Consider the following 15106-nt stretch of genomic DNA (forward strand, 5'->3'; position numbering starts at 1 on the left):
GGCTATTGGACTTTGCTATAGTCCCACTAGTGCCAAGACATTTGCAGAGCGCATCTGCCTGCGTTGCACACTCCAACTAATTATAACTAAGCCATTATACTTGCACACACTAAGTGTTTTTTAGTGGCATCCTATACGTGGCTATTGGACTTTGCTATAGTCCTACTAGTGCCAAGACATTTGCAGAGCGCATCTGCCTGCGTTGCACACTCCAACTAATTATAACTAAGCCATTATACTAGCACACACTCAGTGAACCTAGTGGCATCCTATACGTGGATATTGGACTTTGCTATAGTCCCACTAGTGCCAAGACATTTGCAGCACGTCTGCCTGCGTTGCACACTCCAACTAATTATAACTAAGCCATTATACTAGCACACACTCAGTGTACCTAGTGGCATCCTATACGTGGCTATTGGACTTTGCTATAGTCCCACTAGTGCCAAGACATTTGCAGCACGTCTGCCTGCGTTGCACACTCCAACTAATTATAACTAAGCCATTATACTAGCACACACTCAGTGTACCTAGTGGCATCCTATACGTGGCTATTGGACTTTGCTATAGTCCCACTAGTGCCAAGACATTTGCAGCACGTCTGCCTGCGTTGCACACTCCAACTAATTATAACTAAGCCATTATACTAGCACACACTCAGTGAACCTAGTGGCATCCTATACGTGGATATTGGACTTTGCTATAGTCCCACTAGTGCCAAGACATTTGCAGCACGTCTGCCTGCGTTGCACACTCCAACTAATTATAACTAAGCCATTATACTAGCACACACTCAGTGTACCTAGTGGCATCCTATACGTGGCTATTGGACTTTGCTATAGTCCCACTAGTGCCAAGACATTTGCAGCACGTCTGCCTGCGTTGCACACTCCAACTAATTATAACTAAGCCATTATACTAGCACACACTCAGTGTACCTAGTGGCATCCTATACGTGGCTATTGGACTTTGCTATAGTCCCACTAGTGCCAAGACATTTGCAGCACGTCTGCCTGCGTTGCACACTCCAACTAATTATAACTAAGCCATTATACTAGCACACACTCAGTGTACCTAGTGGCATCCTATACGTGGCTATTGGACTTTGCTATAGTCCCACTAGTGCCAAGACATTTGCAGCACGTCTGCCTGCGTTGCACACTCCAACTAATTATAACTAAGCCATTATACTAGCACACACTCAGTGTACCTAGTGGCATCCTATACGTGGCTATTGGACTTTGCTATAGTCCCACTAGTGCCAAGACATTTGCAGCACGTCTGCCTGCGTTGCACACTCCAACTAATTATAACTAAGTCATTATACTAGCACACACTCAGTGTACCTAGTGGCATCCTATACGTGGCTATTGGACTTTGCTATAGTCCCACTAGTGCCAAGACATTTGCAGCACGTCTGCCTGCGTTGCACACTCCAACTAATTATAACTAAGCCATTATACTAGCACACACTCAGTGTACCTAGTGGCATCCTATACGTGGCTATTGGACTTTGCTATAGTCCCACTAGTGCCAAGACATTTGCAGCACGTCTGCCTGCGTTGCACACTCCAACTAATTATAACTAAGCCATTATACTAGCACACACTCAGTGTACCTAGTGGCATCCTATACGTGGCTATTGGACTTTGCTATAGTCCTACTAGTGCCAAGACATTTGCAGAGCGCATCTGCCTGCGTTGCACACTCCAACTAATTATAACTAAGCCATTATACTAGCACACACTCAGTGAACCTAGTGGCATCCTATACGTGGCTATTGGACTTTGCTATAGTCCCACTAGTGCCATGACATTTGCAGCATGTCTGCCTGCGTTGCACACTCCAACGAATTATAACTAAGTTACATTGTCAGGGATATTTATTCTTTATTATTCTGCTGTTAATAAAGCTAGACCACCACTGCAATCTTCACCACCTCTCAATTTTTACTACCACATTTTCAGTCCACAATCTTGTCGCAATCAACATGAGTGGCAAAATGACAGATGCTGGTGGAAAGGGGAAGAGGCGTGGTGGAAAAGGCAAAAAAGGTTTTGTCAGTGGGGAAGGTGCCAAAGCTCCATTATCATCTGCTGAAGATAGACCATCTACTAGCAAAAGTAAGATGTCTACTACTTATTGTGGACAATCCGATGTGCTCCCTTTTTTACGGACACGAACAAGAGGAACAAAGGTAGATGATGGGCAAAAAAGGAAAATGCTTGAATGGATCTCAAGTGGTCCAACAAGTGCCCTCTCAGCCACTTCAAGTACCGCATCCAAAAAACACCATTCCTCTGAGTTGTCATCCCAATCACACTTGATTTCTCCCAGCTCTGAAGTCTCCATCAGCCCTGCACAGTATGGTGGAACTGAGATGGCTGAGTCTGCAGAGCTGTTCAGTCACACTATAGCCTGGGAATCAGAGGTCTGCTCCCAAGCTACAGTGAGTACAGAACAGGAAATGGTCTGCAGTGATGCCCAGAACCTTTGTGACTCAGATTCAGGCCGTGAGGACCAAGTTTCTGAGCATAATGTTGACCCTTTGTCACAAACTGTAACACCTGTGGTTATAGACAATGAGGAACATACTGATGAAGATGAGACGCAGATACCCGATTGGGATGACAACTTAAATATTCGGTCAGGGCAAGAAGAGGCTCGGTCTGAGGTGGAGGGGAGTGCGAACACAACAATTTATGATGACGTTCTAGATCCCACCTACTGTCAACCCCCAGTCAGGCACTCGAGGAGGTCAACAGAGGCGGTGGAGGAGGATGCAACCGACGACGAAGTTACCTTGCGCCTTCCTAGACAGAGTCGGAGCACTGGTAGCACGTCTACAACTGCATCCTCAGCCACCACTCTGCCTATGAGCATTATTCGGGGTGGATCAACAGGTCGCATGGCCTCTAAGCCTTGCCTAGCCTGGGCCTTTTTTCACATCGAAAAAGATCGCCCAACTCATGTGATATGTAACATTTGTCATGATTCTGTTAGTAGAGGTCAAAACCTCAGCAGTTTGACAACTTCTTCCATGAATCGTCACATGAATAAATATCATAAGTCCCGGTGGGAAGCTCACCGTGCTGCAATGCCGGCTAGCGGAGCGAACCATCCACCGCCCGCCCCTTCCAGTGCATCCGCGCGCTCTTCATCTTCTAGGACTGTGGGGACAGCTGTCACACCTGTTTTTCCACGCAAAACTTCCACCACTGTAACCGCAACAGGCAGTTTGCTTGTAAGGTCGTCAGTTGGTTTGGAAGGGGAAACAAGTGAGTGTGTACAGCTCTCTCAGACATCGATAGCACTAACGTTGGATGAAGGCAACATCATGTCTCCGCCTGCACTTTCCTCACAAACCTGCATTTTTCCAGGGACACCCTACTCAACACCGTCTACACACAGCAGCCAGATCTCTGTCCCTCAGATGTGGTCAAATAAAAGGCCACTTCCTCCGACCCATGACAAAGCTAAGAGGTTGACTCTATCCCTCTGTAAGCTGTTGGCTACCGAAATGCTGCCTTTCCGCCTAGTGGACACACAGGATTTTAGAGACCTTATGTCTGTCGCTGTGCCCCAGTACCAGATGCCTAGTCGCCACTACTTCTCTAAGAAAGGTGTGCCCGCGCTACACCAGCATGTCGCACACAACATCACCGCTTCCTTGAGAAACTCTGTGTGTGAACGGGTGCATTTCACCACCGATACTTGGACCAGTAAGCATGGACAGGGACGTTACATGTCGCTGACTGGGCACTGGGTAACTATGGTGATAGATGGTGAAGGGTCTGCTGCACAAGTCTTGCCGTCCCCACGACTTGTGTGTCAATCCTCTGTCTGTCCAAGTTCCGCCACAGCTTCTGCATCCTCCACCTCATCTGGGTCCTCCACCTCCGCCCCAAGCCTGCCTGGTCAGGCCACCAGCGTTCTCACTGCGCAGAAGGAATCACGCACGCCTCATTACTATGCTGGCAGCCGAGCGCAACGGCATCAGGCGGTCTTTAGCTTGACATGTCTTGGTAATAAGAGTCACACAGCTGAGGAGTTGTGGTCAGCTCTGCGGTCCGAGTTTAATAAATGGTTGTCTCCACTCAACCTGCAGCCTGGTAAGGCCGTGTGCGACAATGCTGCAAACCTGGGTGCGGCCCTTCGCCTGGGCAAGGTGACACACGTACCTTGTATGGCTCACGTGTTGAACCTTGTCGTGCAGCAATTTTTAACACACTATCCCGGCCTAGATGGCCTTCTGAACAGGGCACGAAAACTGTCTGCTCACTTCCGGCGTTCAAGCGCCGCAGCTGAGCGACTTGCATCGCTACAGAAGTCTTTCGGCCTGCCGGTTCATCGCCTGAAATGCGATGTGGCGACACGCTGGAATTCAACTCTCCACATGTTACAGCGACTGTGGCAGCACCGCAGAGCCCTGGTGCAATACGTCATGACGTATAGCCTGGGCCAACGAGATGCAGAGGTGGGGCAGATCACCCTGATGGAGTGGTCTCAGATCAAGGACCTATGCACCCTTCTGCACAGTTTCGACATGGCGACGAATATGTTTAGCTCTGACAATGCCATTATCAGCATGACGATTCCAGTCATTTACATGCTGGAGCACACGCTAAACACTATTCGGAGTCAGGGGGTGGGACAACATGAAGGGGAGGAACTACAGGAGGATTCATATGTGCAAGGGACAACAACATCACCAAGGTCCAGACGTTCATCATCACCAACGCAGCAGGCATGGGACCATGGGGAACAGGGATCGACAAGGGCGCATAGTAGCAGGCGAAATGTTGAGCAAGGTGCAGGAGAACATGAAGAAATGGAGGACGAACTGTCCATGGACATGGAAGACTCAGCGGATGAGGGAGACCTTGGTCAAATTTCAGTTGAAAGAGGTTGGGGGGAGATGTCAGAGGAAGAAAGAACGGGTAGCACCTCTATGCCACAAACACAGCGTGGACTTGGTCCGCATGGCTGCGCAAGACACATGAGTGCCTTTTTGTTGCACTACCTCCAACATGACAGTCGTATTGTCAAAATTAGAAGTGATGATGACTACTGGATTGCCACACTATTAGATCCCCGGTACAAGTCCAAATTTTGTGACATAATTCCAGCCATAGAAAGGGACGCACGTATGCAGGAGTATCAGCAGAAGCTGTTACTCGATCTTAGCTCGGCTTTTCCACCAAACAACCGTGCAGGTGCAGGGAGGGAATCTCCCAGTTGTAACTTGACAAACATGGGACGGTCTCGTCATCTTCACCAGTCTACCCATACCAGTAGGACCGTATCTGGTGCCGGTAACAGCAATTTTATGGAATCTTTTCATAATTTTTTTAGACCCTCTTTTGCAAGGCCACCAGAGACAACAAGTCTGACACATACTCAACGGCTGGAGAGGATGATACAGGAGTATCTCCAAATGAACATCGATGCCATGACTGTGCAACTGGAGCCTTGCTCCTTTTGGGCTTCAAACATAGAAAAATGGCCAGAGCTCTCCAGTTACGCCTTGGAGATTTTGTCGTGTCCAGCTGCCAGCGTTGTCTCTGAACGTGTATTCAGTGCTGCTGGGTGTGTGCTGACAGATAAGCGCACGCGTCTGTCCAGTGACAATGTGGACAGACTGACGTTCATCAAAATGAACAAGTCATGGATCCAGAAGGAATTTACTACCCCTGTGTCATCCTGGGGAGAGTAAATGCTTGTGGATTTGGAATGTGCTTGATGCAAATCAAAACATCCTGTTTGCAACTAGGGCCCAAGTGCTGCCACTGATGGGGTGGGTGTCTGTGTGGCCCAATTTTTGGAAAAAAGGGAGACTCCGCTTGGAGTAACCCTTGCTTACATTGTTTTTAAAAGAAGCCAAGATGAACAAGTCATGGGTCAGCAAAGACTTTGCTACCTACCCCGGTGTCATCCTGGGGACGGTTAATTATGGGGTATTTTTGAATGTGATTGATGCAAATGTAGCTGTGAAGTGTACAACTAGGGCCCAAGTGCTGCCACTGATGGGGTGGGTGTCTGTGTGGCCCAATTTTTGGAAAAAAAGGGAGACTCCGCTTGGAGTAACCCTTGCTTGATGTGTTTTTAAAAGAAGCCAAGATGAACAGAGCTGGGATCAGCAAAGACTTTGCTACCTACCCCGGTGTCATCCTGGGGACGGATAAGAATGGCGTATTTTTGAATGTGCTTGATGCAAATCAAAACATCCTGTTTGCAACTAGGGCCCAAGTGCTGCCACTGATGGGGTGGGTGTCTGTGTGGCCCAATTTTTGGAAAAAAAGGGAGACTCCGCTTGGAGTAACCCTTGCTTGATGTGTTTTTAAAAGAAGCCAAGATGAACAGAGCTGGGATCAGGAAAGACTTTGCTACCTACCCCGGTGTCATCCTGGGGACGGATAAGAATGGCGTATTTTTGAATGTGCTTGATGCAAATCAAAACATCCTGTTTGCAACTAGGGCCCAAGTGCTGCCACTGATGGGGTGGGTGTCTGTGTGGCCCAATTTTTGGAAAAAAGGGAGACTCCGCTTGGAGTAACCCTTGCTTGATGTGTTTTTAAAAGAAGCCAAGATGAACAGAGCTGGGATCAGGAAATACTTTGCTACCTACCCCGGTGTCATCCTGGGGACGGATAAGAATGGCGTATTTTTGAATGTGCTTGATGCAAATCAAAACATCCTGTTTGCAACTAGGGCCCAAGTGCTGCCACTGATGGGGTGGGTGTCTGTGTGGCCCAATTTTTGGAAAAAAAGGGAGACTCCGCTTGGAGTAACCCTTGCTTGATGTGTTTTTAAAAGAAGCCAAGATGAACAGATCTGGGATGAGGAAAGACTTTGCTACCTACCCCGGTGTCATCCTGGGGACGGATAAGAATGGCGTATTTTTGAATGTGCTTGATGCAAATCAAAACATCCTGTTTGCAACTAGGGCCCAAGTGCTGCCACTGATGGGGTGGGTGTCTGTGTGGCCCAATTTTTGGAAAAAAAGGGAGACTCCGCTTGGAGTAACCCTTGCTTGATGTGTTTTTAAAAGAAGCCAAGATGAACAGAGCTGGGATCAGGAAAGACTTTGCTACCTACCCCGGTGTCATCCTGGGGACGGATAAGAATGGCGTATTTTTGAATGTGCTTGATGCAAATCAAAACATCCTGTTTGCAACTAGGGCCCAAGTGCTGCCACTGATGGGGTGGGTGTCTGTGTGGCCCAATTTTTGGAAAAAAAGGGAGACTCCGCTTGGAGTAACCCTTGCTTGATGTGTTTTTAAAAGAAGCCAAGATGAACAGAGCTGGGATCAGCAAAGACTTTGCTACCTACCCCGGTGTCATCCTGGGGACGGATAAGAATGGCGTATTTTTGAATGTGCTTGATGCAAATCAAAACATCCTGTTTGCAACTAGGGCCCAAGTGCTGCCACTGATGGGGTGGGTGTCTGTGTGGCCCAATTTTTGGAAAAAAGGGAGACTCCGCTTGGAGTAACCCTTGCTTGATGTGTTTTTAAAAGAAGCCAAGATGAACAGAGCTGGGATCAGGAAATACTTTGCTACCTACCCCGGTGTCATCCTGGGGACGGATAAGAATGGCGTATTTTTGAATGTGCTTGATGCAAATCAAAACATCCTGTTTGCAACTAGGGCCCAAGTGCTGCCACTGATGGGGTGGGTGTCTGTGTGGCCCAATTTTTGGAAAAAAAGGGAGACTCCGCTTGGAGTAACCCTTGCTTGATGTGTTTTTAAAAGAAGCCAAGATGAACAGATCTGGGATCAGGAAAGACTTTGCTACCTACCCCGGTGTCATCCTGGGGACGGATAAGAATGGCGTATTTTTGAATGTGCTTGATGCAAATCAAAACATCCTGTTTGCAACTAGGGCCCAAGTGCTGCCACTGATGGGGTGGGTGTCTGTGTGGCCCAATTTTTGGAAAAAAAGGGGGACTCCGCTTGGAGTAACCCTTGCTTGATGTGTTTTTAAAAGAAGCCAAGATGAACAGAGCTGGGATCAGCAAAGACTTTGCTACCTACCCCGGTGTCATCCTGGGGACGGATAAGAATGGCGTATTTTTGAATGTGCTTGATGCAAATCAAAACATCCTGTTTGCAACTAGGGCCCAAGTGCTGCCACTGATGGGGTGGGTGTCTGTGTGGCCCAATTTTTGGAAAAAAAGGGAGACTCCGCTTGGAGTAACCCTTGCTTGATGTGTTTTTAAAAGAAGCCAAGATGAACAGAGCTGGGATCAGCAAAGACTTTGCTACCTACCCCGGTGTCATCCTGGGGACGGATAAGAATGGCGTATTTTTGAATGTGCTTGATGCAAATCAAAACATCCTGTTTGCAACTAGGGCCCAAGTGCTGCCACTGATGGGGTGGGTGTCTGTGTGGCCCAATTTTTGGAAAAAAGGGAGACTCCGCTTGGAGTAACCCTTGCTTGATGTGTTTTTAAAAGAAGCCAAGATGAACAGAGCTGGGATCAGGAAATACTTTGCTACCTACCCCGGTGTCATCCTGGGGACGGATAAGAATGGCGTATTTTTGAATGTGCTTGATGCAAATCAAAACATCCTGTTTGCAACTAGGGCCCAAGTGCTGCCACTGATGGGGTGGGTGTCTGTGTGGCCCAATTTTTGGAAAAAAAGGGAGACTCCGCTTGGAGTAACCCTTGCTTGATGTGTTTTTAAAAGAAGCCAAGATGAACAGAGCTGGGATCAGCAAAGACTTTGCTACCTACCCCGGTGTCATCCTGGGGACGGATAAGAATGGCGTATTTTTGAATGTGCTTGATGCAAATCAAAACATCCTGTTTGCAACTAGGGCCCAAGTGCTGCCACTGATGGGGTGGGTGTCTGTGTGGCCCAATTTTTGGAAAAAAAGGGAGACTCCGCTTGGAGTAACCCTTGCTTGATGTGTTTTTAAAAGAAGCCAAGATGAACAGAGCTGGGATCAGGAAAGACTTTGCTACCTACCCCGGTGTCATCCTGGGGACGGATAAGAATGGCGTATTTTTGAATGTGCTTGATGCAAATGTAGCTGTGAAGTGTACAACTGGGGCACAACTGCTGCCACTGAAGGGGTGGGTGTGTGTGTGGCCCAATTTTTGGAAAAAATGGAGACTCCGCTTGGAGTCACCTTGCGGTGTTTTACATGATTTTAGAAGGGCGTGCCATGCCTATATCTGTGTGTCCTCCTCTTTTTCCTTGTCCAGCTGTTTTGTTTTCGCATGAGTATATGTCCTTGTCACTTTCCAATGTGTTTGAGTTGTTTGTCACCTTTAGGACACCTTTGAGGGTGTTTTCTAGGTGTTTTTCTGTGTTTGTGATTGCCTGCCATTGTTTCCTATGCAGTTCGAGTTCGGTTCGTCGAACGTTCGACGAACCGAACTCGAACGGGAGGTCCGTTCGGCGAACCAACCTCGAGCCGAACCGCGACCGGTTCGCTCATCTCTACTTATAAGTCTATAGAACATAAAAAGAGTATTTTAGCCATCAGCAATGTGCTCACTGGCTCTAACATGGCTCAAGAGTATACACAGCTTGTCCTGTCACTGCTGGAGTTCATCCTGAAGAGGAACTACTTCCTCTTTGAGGATCACTACTTCCTGCAGTGCCAAGGGACAGCTATGGGGTACAATGAGTCCCCCATTTATGCTAACATCTATATGGCTGTCTTTGAGGACAGGAATGTGTTGAGTGCTGTGAGGCTTTCTTCGTTGCTCATTTAGTCAGAAGATGTCTGCTCTGCAAACGTTTTGATGAGCTGGGAACACAGTTTATCCCAGTAATGCACCAATTTTGACTCCTTTTTCGGAAGCTGGAGAAAAATCCCTTATTTAATTTTATTTTCAGGATCTAAAGGCATTGCTATCCAATAATTATCTCTTTGCTTGATGCCTGGCAGCCCACAAGCAATTAAGCATGCAGGTTGCCATTGCTTGCCAGCATGACTGAGAGTTATATTTCTTTAAAAATATTTACACATCAAATTTACAGTGCATGACATTAATGTAGCATGTGTTGCTTTACCCATAGTGCAGCCAAATATTCTGGGCATTGTCACTTACTACAATTCCCAATTGCAGTTGATATGGAGACATTCAGCTTTACATTTGCTGCTTGATGCAGGAGAACAATTCTTCAGCTATATGGCTTTTCTCAGTCATGCTCAAAAGCTGTAAAACAGCTTGCAACACTTAAGGGGAACCTGTCATCAGAAATTTAGCTTGAAACCTAAACGTTTCCCCCTCTGCAGCTCCTGGGCTGCATTCTAGCAATGTTCCTGTGGTTTATGTGCCCCCTTTCTGACCAAAATAAAGACTTTATAAAGTGGTACCTTTTTGTATTGAAATCTTGATAATGGTACACGGGGGCGGGCTCTCTGGTGGCCGTTAGTCTGCCTCCGGTCGCTTTAGGCTGTCCCCCATTGCTCCATTCCATACTTCAGGACGCCGCCCACTGCGCCCGAGGTGCCGTGCACGCGAGGACCGCTGGTCACGTGTGTCGCAGGCACGAGATTATGGGCGGCGCTGTGATTGCATCGCAAGTGCCCGCCCATCATCTTGTGCCCGCCCTTTCCCCTCTGCCTCCAGCGTTCTGCACAAGCGCTGGCCAGATGACCCGACGTCATCTCTCGTAACCGGTGGTGTCCTGCTCCGCTCCTCCCATCTATTTCCTGCTGCAGGGTAAGATGGGAAAGAGGTGACGTCGGGTCATCTGGCCAGCGCTTGTGCAGAACGCTGGTGGCAGAGGGGAGAGCGTGGCCACGAGATGATGGGCGGGCACTTGCAATGCAATCTCAGCGACGCCCATAACCTCGTGCCTGCGCACACACGACCAGCGGTCCTCGCGTGCGCAGCACCTCGTGCGCAGTGGGCGGCGTCCTGAGATATGAAATGGAGCGATGGGGGGACGGCCTAAAGCGACAGGAGGCAGACTAATGGCCACCAGAGAGCCCGCCCCCGTGTACCATTATCAAGATTTCAATACAAAAAGGTACCATTTTATAAAGTCTTTATTTTAGTCAGAAAGGGGGCACATAAACAACAGGAACATTGCTAGAATGCAGCCCAGGAGCTGCAGAGGGGGAAACGTTAAGGTTTCAAGCTAAATTTCTGATGACAGGTTCCCTTTAAATAGGTGGGCCAAAAGCAAAGCATTTTTCTCCTAGCGTCCTATCTATTTAGTCTCATAATCTAAGCTATATTCTAATATACTTATAAATAGAAATATACACTGGCGCTCACAAATAAGTGAGTACACAGGTTCTGTGACTCACACAAAAAAGTTTATTATACTGCAAAAATAGTAGTAATAATGTTAGGAGCTGCAGGTAGAATACAGAGTCCATGTGAGGAAGTCCTGTCAAAATGGTAAAAAAAATAGAATAATGTAATAATATCTATGGCGCTTTCAAATAAAAATTAAAATAAAACACTTTGTAAAAATGATGATAAACTTGCCTGATATATCTAATGGTTATACACCAGGCACTTTGCAATTTGGTTTTCAGCAAACATACCCCTAGGTTCTCATTGGTACTCCCCAATGTATCTCAGAAGACCTAAGGTGTATATGTAGCTCCCCTGAATACATCAGGGTGCTACAGGGAACTGCATCCTTTTCCCTCAGGGTGCAGGACCTACACACCATGGTTCCAAGTTCCCAGAAACCGATGTTACCTCCATCAGCACCACAAATCCCAATCAACATGTCACATCATGACCTGTCAGACACACCAGTGGGTTGGTCTAGCTGGAAAAGGGACACCCACCTAGGGGTCAGGCAGACTGGTAGGAGGAAAGAAAGGAGTCTAGTGAGAGCCCTCAAGGTGAGAGGAGCTGGAGTGTTAGCTTCCGGGGAGTTAGAAGGACCAAGGTTGGGTCACAGACAGTGGTCTGGGACTAGAGGAGTCGGGGACCTTGGACAGGGTCGGACGTACATCGTTATGAAGGACTGTCAGCACCAGAAAGCCCAAAAGAACTGACCGGTACCGAGCACGACGGGGTACAGGACCCTAGGTCAAAGGCCGATTCAACGTCTTGACAATTGACCTGCAGAGGAAGGGGACCTTCAGGGACCTTCCCAGAGAGCTCAGAGACCGAGGGCATTAGCACACCACGGGGGACAGTGTTTATCAGAGAAAGAAGCCCACTAAGCTCTCAAGTGCCAGCCCTTGGGAGCAAGTCTTCACATCTTTTCATGGGACAACATTTACAATATGACACTTTGATACAATGTAAAGTGATCAGTGTACAGCTTGTATAACAGTGTAAATTTGGTGTTCCCTCCAGATAACTCAATACACAGCCATTAATGTCAAAAATCACCGGCAACAAAAATGGTACACCCCTAAATAAAAATGGCCAACTGTCATGTGACTCATTAGTGTTACAAGGTCTCATGTGTGAATGGGGAACAGGTGTATTAAATTTGGAGGAAGTGTCACGCTTTGGAGCTGCATGGGTGCTGCTAGTTGTGGGTATCTACAGTTCATTGAGGGAATGATGAATGCTAACATATTCTTTGAATATAAGACACTGAAGCAGAGCATTATCTCTCCCTTTGCAAACTGGGCTGCAGGGCAGTATTCCAACATGATAACCTCCAAGACACCTCCAAGACAACCACTGACTTGCTAAAGAAACTGAGGGTACAGGTGCTGGACTGGCCAGCATGTCACCAGACCTAAACCCTACTAAGCATCCATGGGGCATCCTCACCAAACGGTGGAAGAGCTCAAGGTCTTTAATATTCACCAGTTCCACAATGTTATCATGGAGAAGTGTACAAGAATTCCAGTGGAAACCAGTAAAGCTCTAGTGAGCTCCATGCCAAGAGCATTAAATGGTATATCCAGGACTTTAAAAAATAAATAAATAAATAAATAAAATAAATTAATAAAAAAAAAAGTGGCAAAACACTAACGGGCAGGTAATTGCTACCTACCTTCCTGTTCCCAGTGTGGTTCTTCACAGGTGCAGAGTGGTCATAGATAAAAGATAGTGGCATCATAAACAGAGCAGCTGCTTCACATCTGCTCTGCTCTGTATATGGGGCAGGACAGCCAACGTTCTCTAACTGGGGAGCCAGCCATCAATCAGCATGACGTCAGTTAATCCGCCACATCTACAGAGCAGAGCGGATGAAAAGCCACTATTCAGTTGTTGTGACATCAGCAGAAACAGCTGAATCACTGGTAGGAGTGGTCTGTAACCGATCTGTGAGGACAAACAACGATGTCGTGTACAACTGTCAAATAAATAGCAATAACTTGCCAGTGCTTGAAAATAATGGTGGCCACACATAATATTGTCACTTTGGGCACAATTTGGCTATTTTCACTAGTGTACTCACTTTTTTTTCCAGCAGCTTAGACATTAACCCCTTCACGACCTTTGACGGATATATCCGTCATGGAGCGTGTGACGTTAAGCCCCGCCCCCTGCCGCGGGCAGGATGCGGCGATCCGCGTACATATCAGCTGTTTTCAACAGCTGACATGTGTGCCTGCATGTTACGAGTGGAATCGCATTCCACCCGTAACATTAACCCCTTACATCTGTCTGGCAGCGAGATGTATATACGCGCGGTCATGATTTTCACTTACCGCCGCACCCACCGGAAGTCACGTGAGTGATCACGTGACTTTCGGTGGTTGCCATGGTAGCACAGGGTCATGTGATGACGCCTGCAGCTATAACGAGTCACTTTCGTTTTCACTCGGCCCGGAGCCAGTGAAGCAGGAAGTGACCGTATCTGCTGTTTACAGCTGTATAGTGCAGAACGATCGGATTGCTGATAGCTATAGCCCTCTAGGGGGACTAGTAGAATAAAAAAAAAGTAAAAAAAAGTTTTAAAAATAAAAAAAACCCTAAAATTTCAAATCACCCCCCTTTACACCCATTGAAAATTAAAGGGTTAAAAAATAAATAAATATACACATATTTGGTATCAGAAATGCCCGATCTATCAAAATATAAAATCAATTAATCTGTTTGGTAAACGGCGTAGTGGCAAAAAAATTCCAAACGCCAAAATTACGTTTTTTGGTCGCCACAAGTTTTATGCAAAATGCAATAACAGGCGATGAAAACATAGCATCTGTGCAAAAATAGTACCATTAGAAACGTCAGCTCGTGACACAAAAAAAAAGCCATCACTGAGCCATAGATAGCAAAAAATGAGAACGCTACGGGTTTCGGAAAATGGCGCAAAATGTACACCACTTTTATTGGACAAGCTTGTGAATTTTTTTAACCCCTTAGATACCAGTAAACCTATACATGTTTGGTGTCTACAAACTCGCACCGACCTCAGGCATCATACCCACCCATCAGTTTTACCATACAGTGAACACTGTGAGTAAAACATCCCAAAAACTATTGTGTCATCACACTTTTTTTGCAGTTTTTCCACACTTGGAATTTTTTTGCTGTTTTCCAGTACACCATATGGTAAAACTTATGATTTCATTTAAAAGTACAACTTGTCCAGCAATAAACGAGCCCTCATATGGCAAGATTGACGGAAAAATAAAAAGTTACGGCTCTTGGAAGAAGGGGAGCAAAAAACAAAAACGCAAAAACGGAAAGTGCCCGGGGGCTGAAGGGGTTAATGAGTGTGTGTTGAGTTATATAGAGGGCACCGAATTTACCCTGTTACACAAACTGTACACTGACTACTTTACAATGTATCAAAGCATCAACTCTTCAGTGTATCCCATGAAAAGATAAAATATTTGTGTACTCACTTTTGTGCTATACTGTATATATATATATATATATATATATATATATATATATATATACATATACATATTTATTTGTGTGTGCAAATAAATATATAAATAAATATATGTATATATAAATATAAATATATATATATATATATATATATATATATATATATATATTTATATATATATTTATATATATATATATATATATATATATATACAGTACAGACTAAAAGTTTGGACACACCTTCTCATTCAAAGAGTTTTCATTATTTTCATGACTCTAAAAATTGTAGATTCACATTGGAGGCATCAAAACTATGAATTAAAACATGTGGAATGAAATAATTAGAAAAGTGTGAAACA

The sequence above is a fragment of the Anomaloglossus baeobatrachus genome, chromosome 1 (genome assembly GCF_048569485.1).
Source record: "Anomaloglossus baeobatrachus isolate aAnoBae1 chromosome 1, aAnoBae1.hap1, whole genome shotgun sequence".
Lineage (NCBI taxonomy): Eukaryota > Metazoa > Chordata > Amphibia > Anura > Aromobatidae > Anomaloglossus > Anomaloglossus baeobatrachus.